The sequence below is a fragment of the Fukomys damarensis genome, unplaced genomic scaffold (assembly GCF_012274545.1).
Source record: "Fukomys damarensis isolate Sample0158 unplaced genomic scaffold, DMR_v1.0_HiC HiC_scaffold_24, whole genome shotgun sequence".
NCBI classification, from domain to species: domain Eukaryota; kingdom Metazoa; phylum Chordata; class Mammalia; order Rodentia; family Bathyergidae; genus Fukomys; species Fukomys damarensis.
This window is the reverse complement of record NW_022900936.1, coordinates 26,002,745-26,019,734: the sequence shown is the minus strand read 5'-3', so window position 1 is coordinate 26,019,734 and position 16,990 is coordinate 26,002,745. Positions and strand designations below refer to the sequence as shown.

Sequence of the window (16,990 nt, the reverse complement as noted above, 5' to 3'; positions counted from 1 at the left end):
TTACGTAACAAATTGCCACAGTCTAGGTGGCTTTAAGGAAAAAAAAACAAAAACAGAAATTTGTCTCACAGTTCTTGAGATGACATCTGAAAAAAATTCTCAGTAAAGTTGATTCTTTCTGAAGGTTGTAAGAGAAAGGTCTGTTTCATCCAGGTTGTTATGGTTTGGATTTTCAGTGTTTCCCGGAGCACGTGTTGAAGGCTGGCTTAGTTATCAGCACGGCGCTATTCTCCGTGATGGGAAATGTAGGAGATGGGAACTACTAGCAGGAAGTCAGGTCACTGTGGGTGTGCTCCTGAGGGGTATTAGTCCTCAGTGCTCTGTTTCGCTTTTGCTTCCTGGCAACCATGAGATGAGCAGCTTGCAGCACCATATGCTTCACGCCATGCTGTTCTGCCCCTTCCCCAGACTCAGAAACAATGGAGCCGAGTGACTGTCTACTGAAACTTCTAAAACGGAGATCTTTTCCTCCTTTTAAGTGGGCAATCGCAGGTATTTTGTCACAGTGATGGAAGCTGACTAACACACAGGACTGTGGCTTGTAAAGGCCCTTCTTATCCTTATGTCTTTACATTGCCTTCTCGCCATGCTTGTCAGTATCTAAATTTTCTTTGTGTGTATGCCAGTCCAGTTGGGTTAGAACGCTCCTTAATGATCTTACTTTAATTTGGTTGCCTCTGTAAAGACTCCTATTCCAAGGAGAACATGTTCTGGAGTAATGGGAACTTAGAAGTTCAAAACAGAGATTGTAAGGATCACAATTTAACCCATAACAAGTAGTACCTAAACTGAAAGCATAGTGCAGATTATTATACAGTGCTCATTTATTACTGTCAATGACAGTTTATTTATTTTTTCCCTTTTTGTAGAATTTTAACTTTTAAGGCATTTCATATTTTTTTCCTCCTTCTCTTAAACTTGGCTCCCATAACCTGAATCTGCTCAAAAAAGGAAAACATTACAAAAGGAAAACATAAGAAACATGAATATTTAGTTTGTCATTTAATTTTAAATTAAACCAGAGTCTTTCCATATCTGTAGACTTCCATATAAAATATTTCTATCAACATGGCATGCAATCAAAGATTACTGAACAAATATTCCAAAGGAGTATGTTAGCCATGCTAAAAATTATAAGCAAAGAGTATAAAAAAATGCAAAAAGGAAAACATACAAAAATGTTTTCATAGTTATAAGATTAATTGAAATGTTTTTATAGTTATACAGTATATAAGATTAATTGAAAAATGTTAACTCCCTATTGAGGAAAGGAATATAATTCTCTCATAATAAAAAAGAAAACTAATTTCAATCAGGTAGAAAAATCAATAGAATTTATAGATATTTAATGATAACTTGATGGCAAGTTCCCTCAAAATCTCTATATATTTTATAGAAAAAACAACAATTATCTAGAAAATGTATAAAACAAGCTTCAACTTTATTTGCAATGCAGAGAAAGTAACTGATAATACAATATTGCATTTTCTACATAATAGAGTAACCAAAAAATTCAGTTACATAACTGATAAAAGAGATTATTTAAAATTCTGTAATTGTTGTTCTAGTTTGGATGTGGTTGGAGTGTACCCCATGTGTTGAAATTTACTTCTCATTGTGAGGTAGTAAGACAGTGGAAGCTTAATCCAACTATAATGTTAAGACATAGGACTTTTTGAAATAATTAGGATTAGCTGAGTTCATTAGTGTGGAGTCCTAATGTTTGAATTCTGTTAGTTTTTGTTTTGGGGATCTTTTTTTTTTTTTTTTTTTTTTTTTTTTTTTTTTTTTTTTTTTTTTTTTTTTTTTTTTTTTTTTTTTTTTTTTTTTTTTTAGATGAGGGAAAGACCAGATAGACATTCAGACACACATGTATACAACCTTGTCTCTTGCCATATGATGTTCCGATCTGCCTCTGAAACCTGTCAGCAGAAGGCCACCACCAGATGCAACACCTTGAGTATTTTCTCCAGAACCTTGAGCCAAATTAAATCCCTTTTCTTCATAAAGTATCCTTCCTCAGTTATTTCATTATAGCAATGTAAATGGAGGAATATAGTTGTATAACTAGGGAAATCCAATACATAGAAGTAACACATTTCCCATAATGACACTAATTACTGTAAGCATCCATAACCTTTATAGTACTGAGTTTAATTCAAACAAAAATAACAGATGGTATTTAAGGAAAACAACCTTTTATATTGCTTCATTTTATTTTTTCTTTTCATATGTCACTGTTAGAGTAAATTATGTTAGAAGTTCATTCAGATCTAATTATATGTTTTCATCTGTCTGTATTCTGTATATTTCATTTCTATAATTTAATTAATTTTAGCTCAAAGAAAAGAGATATTGCATTGATTAAATATCATATTAGAAAACATATTCTATACACCTTGGCAAAAGTTCTGCTACTTGATAAAAAAGTAAATTTTCTGAATGTGGATTTCATTTCAGGTTATTAATTGCTCTGGGTTTTCTTTTGGAACTTAACCACTTGGGATGAATTCAGACTTCAGAAAGGGGAAATGCAGCATTTAATAGAGCTTGAACCAAATGGCATCTTCCTACGTTAGTTTAGGTCTGTGTCATTTTCTGTAAATAACCAAACAAAACAAAACCTGGGTAGATCTACAAAATATTTGAGAGATCTGTATGCAAGATATATAAGGTTCTCTCAAGGGGATGACGTCATGACTTATAACAATCTTGTTAGACTTAAAAATACATTTCTCTTGAGTATGACAACACTACTCATTGAGTTTTGTAAAGCTTTTACATTTGAGCTTTTAATCTCTTCACTCATATGATTAAGCAGACAAATTTTCAATAGAAGGCCATGGATGTATCTGTTATCATCTGAAATTATAGTAAGCAGCTGAATCTCTCAGCTCAACAAAATCCATGACCATACAACACATTCACATTTTGGCTTCCATTTTTACACATCTATGTATATAGTATCCCCCCTTATTTGTGAGGAACATGTTTCAAGACCCCCTGTAGATACATGAAGCCATGAATAGTATTCAATCACATGTATATATATATTACATTTCTTATATATATATGAATGACTAGGGTAAAGTTTAACATAATTTAGAGAACAAAAGATTAACAACAATAAATAATAACAAAATAGAATAATTGTAGCAGTATATTGTAACAAAAGGTATGAGTATTTATGAGTATGGTGTCTCTCTTTCAAAATCTTATTATACTATAGTCAAATGTCTTCTGATAAGATGATACATCCTTAGATGATGCGATGGAATAAGATTAATAACATAAGCTTTGTGACTTATTATTAAGCTATTACATAAATGATACTTGATATGAGTGCTATAGCACTACGACAGTTAATCTGATAAACAAGATAGTCACTAAGTTATCAATAAATGGGTATCAATAGATGGGTATCTATAGATGTATCCATACAGTATGGATACACTGGAAAAAAAGGATGCCCCATATCCTGTATAAAATGGTGTGAAAGAAGATGCAAGATTTTATCTTAGTACTGAAAATGATATACAACTTAAAATCAATTAATTGTTTATTTCTGAAAGTTTTCATTCAATATTTTCAGGCCATGATTGACTGAAATTGCAGAATACCAAACTGCAGATAAGAAGTGTATCAGTCAGCTTCCCCAACTCTGGGACACAATATCCTACACTCATGACTTATGGAGGAGAGGTTAAATTTGACTCATGCTTTCAGGACGCGCAGTCCATGGTCAGTTGGTTCCAAAGCAGAAATTTCATGATAGGAGGGAAGAGTGGAGCAAAGTTTCTCAGTTTGTAGTGACTGGGTAGCAGAATGAGATAACATTTCTGGAGAGAAAGGAGCCAGGGACTATAAATATTACTCAGTCATGACTTCCATGGCTCAAGCAGACGCACACAGAAGTATGCTTTAGTAATGCACTGGGAAGTTCCCAAGCCAATCAAGTTGACACAATTAGTTTAATAACCATAGTGGATGACTGTTGTACACATTCCAGCCAGAAGAATTGCACATTACCTCTTTAGTGATTGAATAAAATAGCCCAATCATGGAATCTATTTTTTAAAACATTAAATTTTACTGTATAATGCATAGAATCAAATATGTAGTAAACAAAAAATGTAATATAACATACATTATATTCATATAATGTTTACTTTCTTATACTCCCTAACCTATCATTCAGGTAGATTGCCCATTCTTCCCATAAAATATCTGAGTTCACTTTAGTCATCAAATCTCTTGGAATAAGCAATACAAACTATTTGCCCTAATCTTACTATTGTATAGCCAGTATTAACATATATATTAATATATATATATGTATATATATATTCTAGTGCATTTTATTGTACTATAATCAATTTTCCTTTAAAGTCTAATACCTATCCTTCTTTCAAGATTGATTCAAATTGAGTCCTGTCTTAAAATGCTCTGTCCAGGTGTTTCCCTTCCTTGTGGTTCTGTGAGTCTGTTGAAAATAATTCACTATCACATACCCTTGTTCTGATCATAAAAATTGTCTTATTGTGAGGGGGTTGTCTCAGCCACTTGGACAAAGTCCACATTTGAATAAAATGGTCTTTATGCTATTTAATGTAGTTTTATAAAGTAATTTCAGTATATAGCATAAGATTTAGTGAAAATTTGCTAAGATTTCACCTTAGCTGAGACTCCCTTCCTTGTTATGCTTAAAATCTCACAAGTAGGAATAGTTCATTCCTCATTTCAAAATATAGAGGCCCAGACTTTAGCTCATTTCATTAGGGTGAAGGTGAAATTTTCACTAAACTATGAACTACACTTAGCAATAAAAATGAGAATTTTTTCAAGATGAATCACATCATGAAAACCATTGATCCACAGTTTCACATTGGTATAAAACCTTGCTAATTCTAGAGATTTATGTTTTCAGTTTGGCCTTTCTTTCAATTACTAGAGAGCTTTAATTTCTTTCATTGGTATTTTCTCATTTTCTTTCCCTACTTTCAATGCTCTGCATATATTACGCACCTGTATTTGTCTTTGATAATGGAAAAAAAGACTCATCACTTTCAATGCTTACTCAACATATCTTCATTATCTTGGGAATATCTTCACCAAAATATATTAAAATGTCACTATAGAAAAATGAATGCATATAGAATGTATGAATATTGCTGGGCTAGATGTGTATCTCTATCTCATTAGTCAGCATGCAGCCTCTTGCCTGAATGCCTACATTTCAAACCCAGTCAAAAATACAACAAATAGATTTGAGACAACCCAATGAAAAGAAAGGGTCTTTCTTCTGATTGTTTTACCAATGAACCTGTTATTTATCAATTTATTTCTTTTCCTTAGTGTATTTCTTTTGCATCAGAATCAAGCAAATCCCATTTGTTCCTTCACTTCATAAACATTTATTGTGTGCCTTCCATATGCCCAGATATATTGCAGATGCTAGGAAAAAAGAATGACCAAAGCTAGTAAATTACCTGGTTTCATAAGGTTTATATTGTAGTAGAGGCTCAGAGATAAACCAATAAATGCACAGCATATCAAACGGGTGGTAAAAGTTAAACAGAAAAAATAGCAAGGCTGGTGAAAGCTACTAACAAGGGCAGATTGTGTCCAGAAGATGGTGAGGATGTTGTGCTATACAAGTGACATTTCAGTAGAAATTTAAAGGAAAAGAGTGAAGTAAGTCACATAAGTAACTGGAAAAGTAATGTCCTCAACTAAAAATCAAATGTATGATTTTAAAAAAATCCTTCATTAATAATATGAGCTGACCTGGTTGAGCTTGGCAGGAGAAATCTACTCTCAAGTAATGAAAAAATCAGAATAAAAATTTATTAAAATAGTGTATAACATTAAATTTTCTTAGAAGTTTTTGGAAAAGTCCTTTAAAAATAGTACTCATTTAATCTCAAGTCATATTTCTAAATTCAAACAAGGATGTATTGTGTGAATGATGATGCTAAACTTCAATACTCCATGGTTGTTTTAATATTTTTAATTAATTGAGGGTCAATTAGGTTTCATTGTACTTTGTAGTTATTTTGAATTTTCCTGAGAAAATTTGCCATAGTTTTCAGACCTTGGAAATCTAGGGAGCAAAAGGAGTATGACAAGATGTCTTCCTTATTTTAGAGCTTCAACTTCAACTGACATTTGTATATTTTAAGTAGAGACTGCTGTTTTGCATAGCAGTGTGAATGTTTTCTATAACAAGATGCTATGATCTTTGAAAGTGAATGCAAATCCCTATGCTCTCAGCAAGACTCTAAAAACAATGTGATAAATGCATTTAGATGTTTGAACATAAACAGAGAAAGCAAGAGAAGTGCTTACCGAATGGAGTGGAATACCAAGTGAATGGAGCACTAGCTATTTTGTTCCTTGAGAGGAAAGACATGCCTCCACTTTATTCCTTTTCTTTAAATTTCAACACATTAAGGATTTGAGTTGTTTGCGTTTAGACAATAAACATTATATCCCTTTCCTCTTTGATATAAGACCAGTAGAAATATGAAGAGAGGAAAAGCAAAGATCTCCGGAGGTTCACAGGTACCTAAATTGAAGCAGAGAGACTACAAATCAGAGAGCTCACTTTCATCACTGAATTTTAGCTGCCATTTAATCTAATAAAGTCTTCAACAGATACATTTCTCTTAAAATAACCTATTTGTGGCTACAGCGGATTAATTTACACCCTATAAAAGTAAATTAGAATGTGGTTACTGAGGTTTTCCTAAGACTAAGAACTAATGATCAAGAGTAAATGAAAACTAATGAAAAAGAGCAAAGGGGAAAATTTCCACCCAAAATAATGGAAATAACAAGAAATTTAATTTTTGTATTTTGACATTATTCTCAGTATCTCTTCAAAAGAGCTGACTCTTCAGTGTATCTTCTCAATATTCAGGTATATATAAGAGTGAAAGGGAAAATAACTATTTTGAAATTTTAGGATAAGTATAGCATTGAAATAATTGAACAGATCATTTATGTAAAAGCTCACGGAGGTGGTTATTGAAGGTAAAACAATGCTCTGATAGATTTTTATGTCTATCTGTTTCAGATAATCACCTTGATTCCTTCTTTAGTCCTCATACAGGCTAAGTAATTGGTGTAACATATATTATCTATATGCTGTATTCAGTACCATCATCTGTTTAATCAACATTTATGCTTGGTTGACTCCTCTTAATTAAAAAAGGAAGATTAACTTAGCCATAAATTTATGATCTAAAAGTATAAGCTTCCACTTTGCCAAACAAATATCTAGCACTTGCAAATGACCGTGTGATTCCACTTGGTTGATTTTTAGTGACAACATGGCATAGTGACCTTAAAGGGACAACATGGTGTTAATGTAGTGTAAAGAAATATCAGATGAAGTTCAGTGAAAAGAAGAATAAGCTATTGCATCTCTGCTATGATTAAATTATTCTAAAATTAGAAAAGTTAGATGGAAAAGGTGGAAATATAAATAGAGTATTTCACTGTTACCATGAGTTCACTAGATTCAGTGTCCACTGAACTTTACCAGACATCTACTGTGCACCAAGAAGTCTGCCAACCTCTTCCATCTTCTTAAGCTCATTCACATCAATCCTATAAGAAGGCTAATATCCTAATTTTGCCTAAAGAAAATAGTTTCAGAGACTCAAAATCACATAAATTTGTGAGATACTGAAGTGTGAGCTACAATTTCTGATTTTTTTCTATGTATTTCCCAGAGCAATAATGGTTTAAAAATAAATACAGCTACAGAAACTAAATAGCTAAATTACCATGGTTTATAAAATACATGTATGAGCTACATTCAATAATACACAGGCATTACTTATGAAACTTTCAGGAATGATGTCTTACATCATGCACAGGGTAAATCAGAAGTTAAGCAGGATACCTGCCGTAAGGAGATTATAGTGGAGGTGTCCAGAATGGACCATGATGATGAGTCTTTTTCTGAATTTTCTTTATCTGTCTAAAAGCAAAAACTCCCAGAATTCAACTATCATCTCTGGTGAGTTTTATGGCCATGGGGAAAAATGGAAAAAGACCAAAAACCTCAGAATAAACAGATATAATTACAAACTTCCCTATTTCCTATTGACTCCCCTAAGAATCCATGTATTTTTTTCTAAAGAAGCTCTTGTATTTTTCCCATAGGAGGCTACTCTTGCCCCTATTTCACATTTGAAGTTAGATATTTAAGACCCTAACTAGCCATTTAGTGAGCCACCTCTTCTGTGTGCTCCCACAGAAATATAAATAAACTTGCATTTTGTTTCTATTGCCAATTTAATGAAGCCAAGAACATAATTGGGCAGAACAATTATTTTTCATCTTTTTGGTAATGAGGATGAGATGGGTAGGAGGTACCCTACCACCCCTGCCAATCGCTTTGGAGGCTGGATCTCAGATCTGCACACCTCTGACCTGCAATCTCAGCAGACATCCTGGTGTTCAGTTGAGTTTAGGCAGTAATAATAGACTTTCTGTCTTTACTTTTCAAGATTACCAGGAGCAAAGAGTCATAAGAAATAATTCTTTGGGTCTTGTGACTCTTGGTTTGAGTCTCATGATAGATCTTTCCTCTCCTGGATAAACATTAAGTCTTGTTGGTCTTATCTTTTGAAATCTTGGCTTGGTTTTAGTGAGATAGTTTTCTCTCAGTTATTCTGCCCACCAGGGGGCATAGATTGTGGGGTCTGTGCTCAGGGTAGGCAAACACTGGATTGTAAGTGCTAAGGATTTGTAATTAGCCAGACAGAAGTCTAGGTATCATGATCACCTCATCTGTAGCTAGAATCCTATCAACCATTGCCAGATTGCAGAGGGTTCATATACTACTACTCTTTCCCTCTTTAGCTGTCTTTAGGTGTGAATTTGAATCTTAGGAGTTGTGTCTCCTTTACCCTTTTGGGGATGTCCACGGACCCTTTCATGTCAAGAGACAAAAGCTCAAAACATCACATTTTAAGTCACATTTCAAAACAGATACACCTTTTAGAGAGACTAAATCATCAATGGCTAGCTGACAGATCATTTGATTTGGAAAAGTTTTCATATTTAAAAAGCTTTCTAGACAAACTTCACCCTAAACAAATGCCTACTATAGCACAAAAAGATCAAAATGAAAAAAGGACAAAAATATTGCAGGTAGCCCAAAGAATCTCTTGAAAAAAAGTAAATAACAGAAATAAGATTTACAACAAAAATTAAAACTTACACTGACCATAAACTCTCCCACCCACAGTTACTCTGTAGTCATGCAACAAGCCAGATGGCCACTGGGGGAGGGGCATGCCTCCTCACCAAGAAAACAAATGGTCACTCCCTCTTCTAGGCAACCTTGTAAATAATTAGAAATTGGCCCATTTGGAGGCTGATATTCAGGGCTCCCAATAAGAGCTATTTTAGGAGCCTTCTTCCTAGAGGTTAATTGGGCTAAAGTCAACTATGTTTCATAAGGAGACAGTACATGCCAAAGTCTTTGTCAAATGATTGCTGCACACATTTCTAAATCACACAGCTCTAAATCCAGAAGTCTCAGAATACATGACTATGCTACTAATCTAAGTGTAATCAAAAGGTTGACATGGATTTTTTTAAATTAGGATTTTATTTATTTACTTATTTTGAGGTGGGCTGTTTTTCCAGCTTCCTTGGAGAGCATACAACGCCACTCTATAAAAGACCAGGGAAGATTCAACACTTTCAACCATGTGGGCTAAAGCTTGGCTAAAGCATCAGAGTGGGACAGTAACTCTTTGTGAGGAGCAAATGCTTAAAATGTCTACAGTTAAGGATTTCCTGAAAGCTCTTGCAATCAGGTATAGAACAAAATATTTTGCCTTCAATGAAAGAAATTCATGGCAATAATTATGACAGATACTCCTGGGTACAGGCTTCTGATGACATCACTTGAGCAACTTTAAGATCACACCACTGAACTGAGTGCAGATTTTCAGAACAAATAGAGATGCTGATATGTTCATAAAACCACTAACAAAAATTCAAGCAAAACATGAATTAATTATGAGAGACTGAATGAACCAATAAAGAATGATCATGATTTCTCTTGTGACTTTTCCTGGGGATATTGCTGGTTTTTTAAAACATTTTTGAACGTAAGGAAACTCTCTTTTTTTCTTAAAATATCTGGAAATCACAAAAATTTACACAGTATAATTTTATAAGCAAAAATAAAACATAATTTTCCTTTACCTGAGCTCTCCAGAACTTCAAAATTCTTATTGAGCACATTTATTTTATGGCAACATAGTTCAATAATAATCTATCCTCTTTTTATTTATTTATTATTTATTTTTGGTATGGAGTATTGAATGTCCTCTTTTTAGAATGATGCTTTTATCTATTTAATGCTGTTATAACGAAATACCTAGCTCCGGGTAGTTTAGATAGAACAGAAATTTATTTTCTCACAGTTTAGGATGGTGGAAAGTCCAAGATGGAGGAGCTAGCATCGGGCAAGGACTTTCTTGCTGTGTCATGATACCATGTCAGAAGAGAAGAGCAAAAAGATAGTGAGATAAAGAGGAAGCAAACTCACTCCTGCAACCCACTCCAACTTTAATTCATTTTATGTGGGCAATGCTTCTAATACTCAAATACCTTACATTAAAGTCCCACTTTTTAACAATATCATGTAAGATATCAAATATTCAACATGTGAACTTTGAGAGACACATTCAATGTATGAAACAGAACATAACTAAAAATAATGGCTACATAAACAAGTCCTTGACTTTTTTCACACTATAATAGTTAATTGTATTTGTTCAAGAGCTCATGTTGCAAGTATTAAACCAAGGCCGGGCTTTGATTCTGTGAGCTCCTATCAGATATTAAGGAAGAAGCAAACTGTGACCCGTTCCACATGTGGATGAAGGCTACAGACTCAGGATTAGTCACAGGGTAGTTTTTCAACTTCTACACCTAGAACACAGCAGTCACAAGTCTTTCAGGTCCTTCTGGATGTCCCACAGGATATCCGCACTTTTTTTTTTTTGATGAGGATTATGTTAATGTCTGGCTGAGTCGGGAGCGCTGCACCCATCTCTCATGAGAAAACTCCAAGGCTTGCTGGAATAATCCGCCCCCTCAGGTGTGTAGAGATCTGACCTCAGACAGATAAAACTGTTCCTCTCAAAAACCTGACTCCATTTGCTTCAACCCCTAAAGCATAAAATCCCAAAACTAACATGTGGCCAATAACGATGTGCCAAATATCCCGGCTCCACCCTGGCTCCACCCCGCTTACCCCATATAAGCCTGTGCGTTCCCTGAATAAAGCGGAAGCGTTTAAGAAATCTCTCCAGAGTCTGCATGGAGATTCCGCCGCCTTGTCCTTCCAGTTCAGGCCCCTAAACACTGTTTCGCGAGCGGTCTCACTGACGAAAACAATTGGTGCCTGAACAGGGAACTCGTGTATACTGGGCAAAGAATGAAGTTTCAGGTAAGGATCCCTGTTATGATTAATGTCATGAGCCAAGAACAGCCGGTACAGGCCTCCTTAGTAAAGGGTCCTCACGCTGCAAAAGCGTTGGAGGCTTTTCCTGCCCAAACTCAGGCGAGCGTAGGGCTCCCTGAGCGCTCTAAAGATGGCGGACAAAAGCCTCTTTAAAAAGATGGTGCAGACGGCTGTCCCTTCCGCTTTCTTCCTTCCCCAAAGGCGTCAGCCCCGCCCGCTGGTCTCTCACTTCCTATCAATGATGTGCCTCAGCTAAAGCCCCCTCATCACTGGAATAATGTCTGGCTACCAGAAGAGCCTACCTTTCCGGTCCAAGATGGCAGCCTCCACCCTGCGTGCCGCCACCTTACTTGTCAGATGAGGAGTGTGGAGAACCATAGATCCTCCCCTCTGCCATTTTATGATATAGCCTATGAAGCCATTTTGTATTAGGTTTAGTTTTCCTGTAGATCACATGATATGTTCCCGTGGGTGTTTGATGTATCCTTATAAGGTAATAATCTGTTCTCTGTATGCTGATTGGTTGCGTTATGGTATATATGTTGCCACCCCTTCCGGTCGCGGAGAGCAGGGTAGAGATCCGGAGATGAGGAACTAAAGAAAACTCCTTGTGTCAAGTGTGTGCCTCTTTGCTCGCGCGTCGCTAGTTCAGGCTCCTGTAGTCGCAGACCGAGTTGCGCAAGGCAATCCGGCTCGAGACAAGGAGAAACAATCCTTTGATGGGCCTTAGCATGGCTTCGGGGTCCTGGGCCTCCGGCTGCCCAGCCTTCTCCTCCAAAGCCGGTCGGACACAGCTGAGATCTCCGGAAAAGTTTCACAGTCAAAGACCTGCAGCTTCGGGGCACCGGGGCCTGCTTCCCGGAGCTGGGAGGGAACCCTGGTGAGCGGCCCAGTCTGACAGCTTCGGGTGGCAGAGGTCCTTTTGTCTTCCCCGGCCTCCGCTGTCCCTGCCTCCCACCGTGGATCCCATTGCCCCAGCTGCTCGCGGCCCCACTCCCTGGGCTGCGTTAGGCCCCTGCACTGAGAAGAGGGTTGCAAGCGCAGGGACAAGGCCGACAGGTGGGAGCTGCGGTCCCCCCCACCCCGCGTGGGGCCACAGGGCCTGGCTCTCCCCCCACTGCCTGTGGCTGCTGGTGCTGGGGTGGGGGGGCTGTGCACCCAGGAGCAGCCTTCTTGCCACAGAGCATTCCATCTCTACTTCGTCCTGGACAAACCCTCGAGTACCTAACCCCGTATCTCTGACTTGTTCTGCCTTCCCCTTTCATGTTCGTTTTACCCCTTATATTGATTCTTCTTTGTTTAATCATACAGAAACTTGGAGTTTATATTTTGCTAGAACACCCCTTGCCCTTTGGGTCCCCGTTGATCTCCGTGTGGACTGACAAAATTCAGATCCTCTCTTTAATCTTATGCATCATCCCCACAGTAAAAAAGATTTTGAAATTTCTGCCCCTATTGCTGTCATTGCTTCCATGGTGACAGCTATTTCCACCACAACAATGGCAACAGTCACCTCACAAAATCAAGTGGCAACAGCAGCAACGGTCAACCAGCTAACAATAAACATTACCCGAGCCTTCAAAAAGACCACCCTGCTATTTCAAGATATCTGCGCAGTTGTACTCAATTTACAAATACAATTAAACTTGGTTTGGGAGGAATTAATACCCAGGCCTTAGATGTTACAACTTTAAATAATGTGTGGGGTACCATTTTCTCAAAAATTCAGGCTGGATGGAATAATTTGAGCAGTTGGATGCATGGATTGATATTGGGATCCTTGTTTGGCATATTGTTATTGTTCTTTATTTTTAAGATCAGATGTGCCAGTAACAAAATCATAAAAATGTGTTCCTTTTGGCTGAGGCTCTGGAGTCAAAGACAAAAGGGAGAACTGAGGATCAGGTTAATGCCTGGCTGAGTCAGGAGCGCTGCACCCATCCCTCGTGAGAAAACTCCGAGGCCTAATAGGGCTGGAATAATCCGCCCCCTCGGGTGTGTAGAGATCTGACCTTAGACAGATAAACTGTTCCTCTCAAAAACCTCAAGTCCTGACTCCATTTGCCTCAACCTTTAAAGCGTATAATCCCAAAACTAACATGTGGCCAATAACGATGTGCCAAATATTCCGACTCCACCTTGGTTCCACACCCCCCCCCCTTACCCCATATAAGCCTGTGCGTTTGCTGAATAAAGTGGAAGCATTTAAGAAATCTCTCCAGAGTCTGCGTGGTGATTCCGCTGCCTTGCCCTCCCAGTCCAAGCCCCCTGAACCCTGTTCCGCACTGGGCTCATGGATGAAAACAACATCTTGAACTGGGCAACCTCTTCATCTTTCAGCTGCTGGTTGATAATGCTGGTGAATCCCGAGCAGTCAGGATACAAAGGAGGTTCAGGAAGACTTCATTCTCAATGCCATACATGCCCTTCACCAGTGTCATGGTTGACATTGGATGAATCCTGGATAGATTTTTCAAGATGGACTCAAGGAGGTCAGCCATGCTTAAGCCAATGGCCCAGTTGGTGTATCCTTTTAGCTTGATGACTTCATAGGCACTTTCCACCACTATCTTATGTACTTCCTTCCAGTTTTCACTATCGCTGTCTGCCCATTGCTGAATTCAGTTCCTGGAGGGAAACACTGCATTCACGCTGCTCCACAAAGCCACACTTGGATCTCCATGTTCTCCCAGAATCCATCGATGGCAACTGCTGGGGTGAATGCCAAATTTTTCAGCCATAAGATAGTGAAATCTAGCAGAATCCAGGTTGCATCATCTTCCAATAACATCGTGCTTGGACAATTCATTTAGTTTCCAGGTAACTATGTAAGAATGTCCACTGGGTTGGAAACCACAATGATGATGCAATCAGGACTGCAGTTGACAGTCTGAGGAATAATGAACTTGAAAACATTTACGTTTCTCTGCAACAGATTAAGCCAGCTCTCTCTTTGCTGACGGACTCCAGTGGGGACCACCACACACTTTGAATTGGCAGTCACAGAGTGATCTTTATCTGCCACAATCTTAAATTTCTGAAGAAACAAGCTTCCATTCTGCAGATCCATCATTTCCCCTTTGAGTTTATCTTCCTACACATCCACAAGAGCAAGTTCATAAGCCAGACTTTCCCAGAATGCTGATGGTACACGCCATACCAACTTGTCCAACCCCCACTACTATGATCTTGTTGTTTGGCACCCCTTCCTCTTCCTGGTGCAATGAGTTTTTGCTTGAGAGTTGCCATTTTACACTGGGGAGAAGCCCGGGGTATGGAGGTGGGGCAGCGCTGCACAGAGATGCTAACGTCTGCTGTACTTGGCCAAGCAGGGATTGGAAGACCTCTTAGGTTTCTCTATTCCAAGTCTTTGACTTTGAATGTCATATTTGAGAATGATGTTCGTAGAATCCATTTTGAATGGGGAGTTTTAGAAAACTAAGGGTAAATTTATGGAACCAATACTTACCACACTGTCCTACTGGGGAAAAAAATGCCCTAGTACCTGAATTATAGTTTTCTAGTTGTGAAAGTCAACTTTCCACCATTGCAACAAAATATCTGACATAATAAACTCATAAAAACGAAAAGTCTATTTTGACTCAATTTCAGAGGTTTTAGTCCCAGGTCATTGGGCCCTGTTTCCTTTTGCTCTGTAGAAAGGCAATAATCATTGGTGGGAGTGCATGTAAGGCAGAACTGTTCACCTTATAGCAGTCAGGAGGCAAGGGGGGAAGGGGGAAGGGAGGAGGAGCAGGTCATAGGAGGGGGAGGTAAGGATGGGGGACTGGGACGGGAAGGAGGAGGGAAGACAGGGAAGGAGGGGGGGAGGGGAAGGGGGAGGGAGAGAAAGGAGTCAGGGTCCAGTATTCAAGGACACACCCTTAAAGACCTAGCTGCCTTCCATTAGGTCTCACTCTGAAAACTTCCACCACTGCATAGTAACACCCTGGGCTGGATGGACCAAGATTTAATATTCTTTGGAAAATATTTCAAGTCCAAATTATAACATCCACATTAAAAATTTATAAGTAAGGTTATTTTCTGGACAGAACCTTAGGGCATTTGAGGGACTACAAGGAGATGGGAATTCCTCCACATTTATAGTACTATAAGTAAAGTCTAACAGTGAGTTCTAGGGTTGGATTCTTAACTTCAAAAGGCTTTTAAAAGTCCAATCCAAGATTTCCTGTAAAAAGTCCAGTAAAGCAACCTTGAATACATCTATGGAAAATATTTCACTGCTTTTATGAATTTATGTAAATAATTCAGCCATGGAATGACATATTTTGTAAACAGGGGCAATTATATTTTAATTATCTTTTATTAAAGCTGGGATGGAGGTAGAGAGAAATGCTCCATTTCAATGGAAATAGCCCACACTTGTAAGTTACCACATTCTAATCCTGTTTAGTGTTTGAGATATTTCACTTCTTTGTAAACTTCATCTTGTTGTCTTGTCCCTACTGCCAGAAATTAATATTTCCAATTTGTTCCACTTTCCTGATGTCATCACAGAGAACCATAACTGCCCTACTCCTTCAGCTCTGCAAGCAGAAACTGGACAATTTGACATAAATCCAAAGGCTTTATTACCAGAGTGTGGCCACTCCAAAAGTTGGCCAAATCATCTACATTTTCCATATTCTGAACCAGGAATTAACTATAATTTCTACTACCATCTTCATCCTACCATGATATCTAGGCATCTTAACTGACTTCTCTCTGGACTCAAAAATAAAACCAAACCACTGAGTTATAGTCTGCTCCAACCACTAATCTTTGTTTTTATTTTGTTTCCACAGAAATGTCCTTCATTAAAGGACTGATTACTCCCATCAGATAAGGTCTAACTTCGTGTGCATTTTATCCCAACTTTCACCAATGCCTTCAGAAATGAGACACAACTGGATCTATTTCCAGTGGAAGACAGGATCAGTGACCTATGAGGTAATCATTCTACTCAGTCCCTTATTTGTGAGATTTCTAGCATAGTTTCAGATGGAGGAGATTATGAAATTAAAAATATACCATTGTGACGAGACAACGCACACTTTATTTTTCTGAATAAAACATTCTGATAAGCCATTTCTTTTTACAAAGATAAGCCGAATTTCTCTTTTCTAATAACAGAAACTCTCCAAAGAATTCAGCCATCATAAATCCCCTCTCTGGGGGAGTTTTCACGGACATGAAGAAAATAGAAAACTACTTGCACCCGCATAAATAAATATTATCACAAACTTTTTTATTTTACAATTTTTCTCACCCTTCATTTGTCTTTCCTAAAGAATCCCAATATATTCTTACCACTGAAGCCTTCTCCCCTCCCATTTCTAATTATAAATTAGCTATATAAGCCACCAATTTTAACCATTTATCCACTTGTGTATTCTTCCTTACCCATATAAATCAACTTTGGTTTTTTTTTCCTCTAGCTAATCTGTTTTTTGTCAGATTGATCCGATTGCCCCAACCATTAAATTT

The 16,990-nt window shown here is 37.6% G+C and overlaps 1 pseudogene; it reads right to left on the bottom strand.

The window, feature by feature from the left end:
* Positions 1–10,982: 10,982 nt before the first annotated feature.
* Positions 10,983–14,752, bottom strand: LOC104877260 (annotated as a pseudogene).
* Between the last annotated feature and the right edge of the window lie 2,238 nt (positions 14,753–16,990).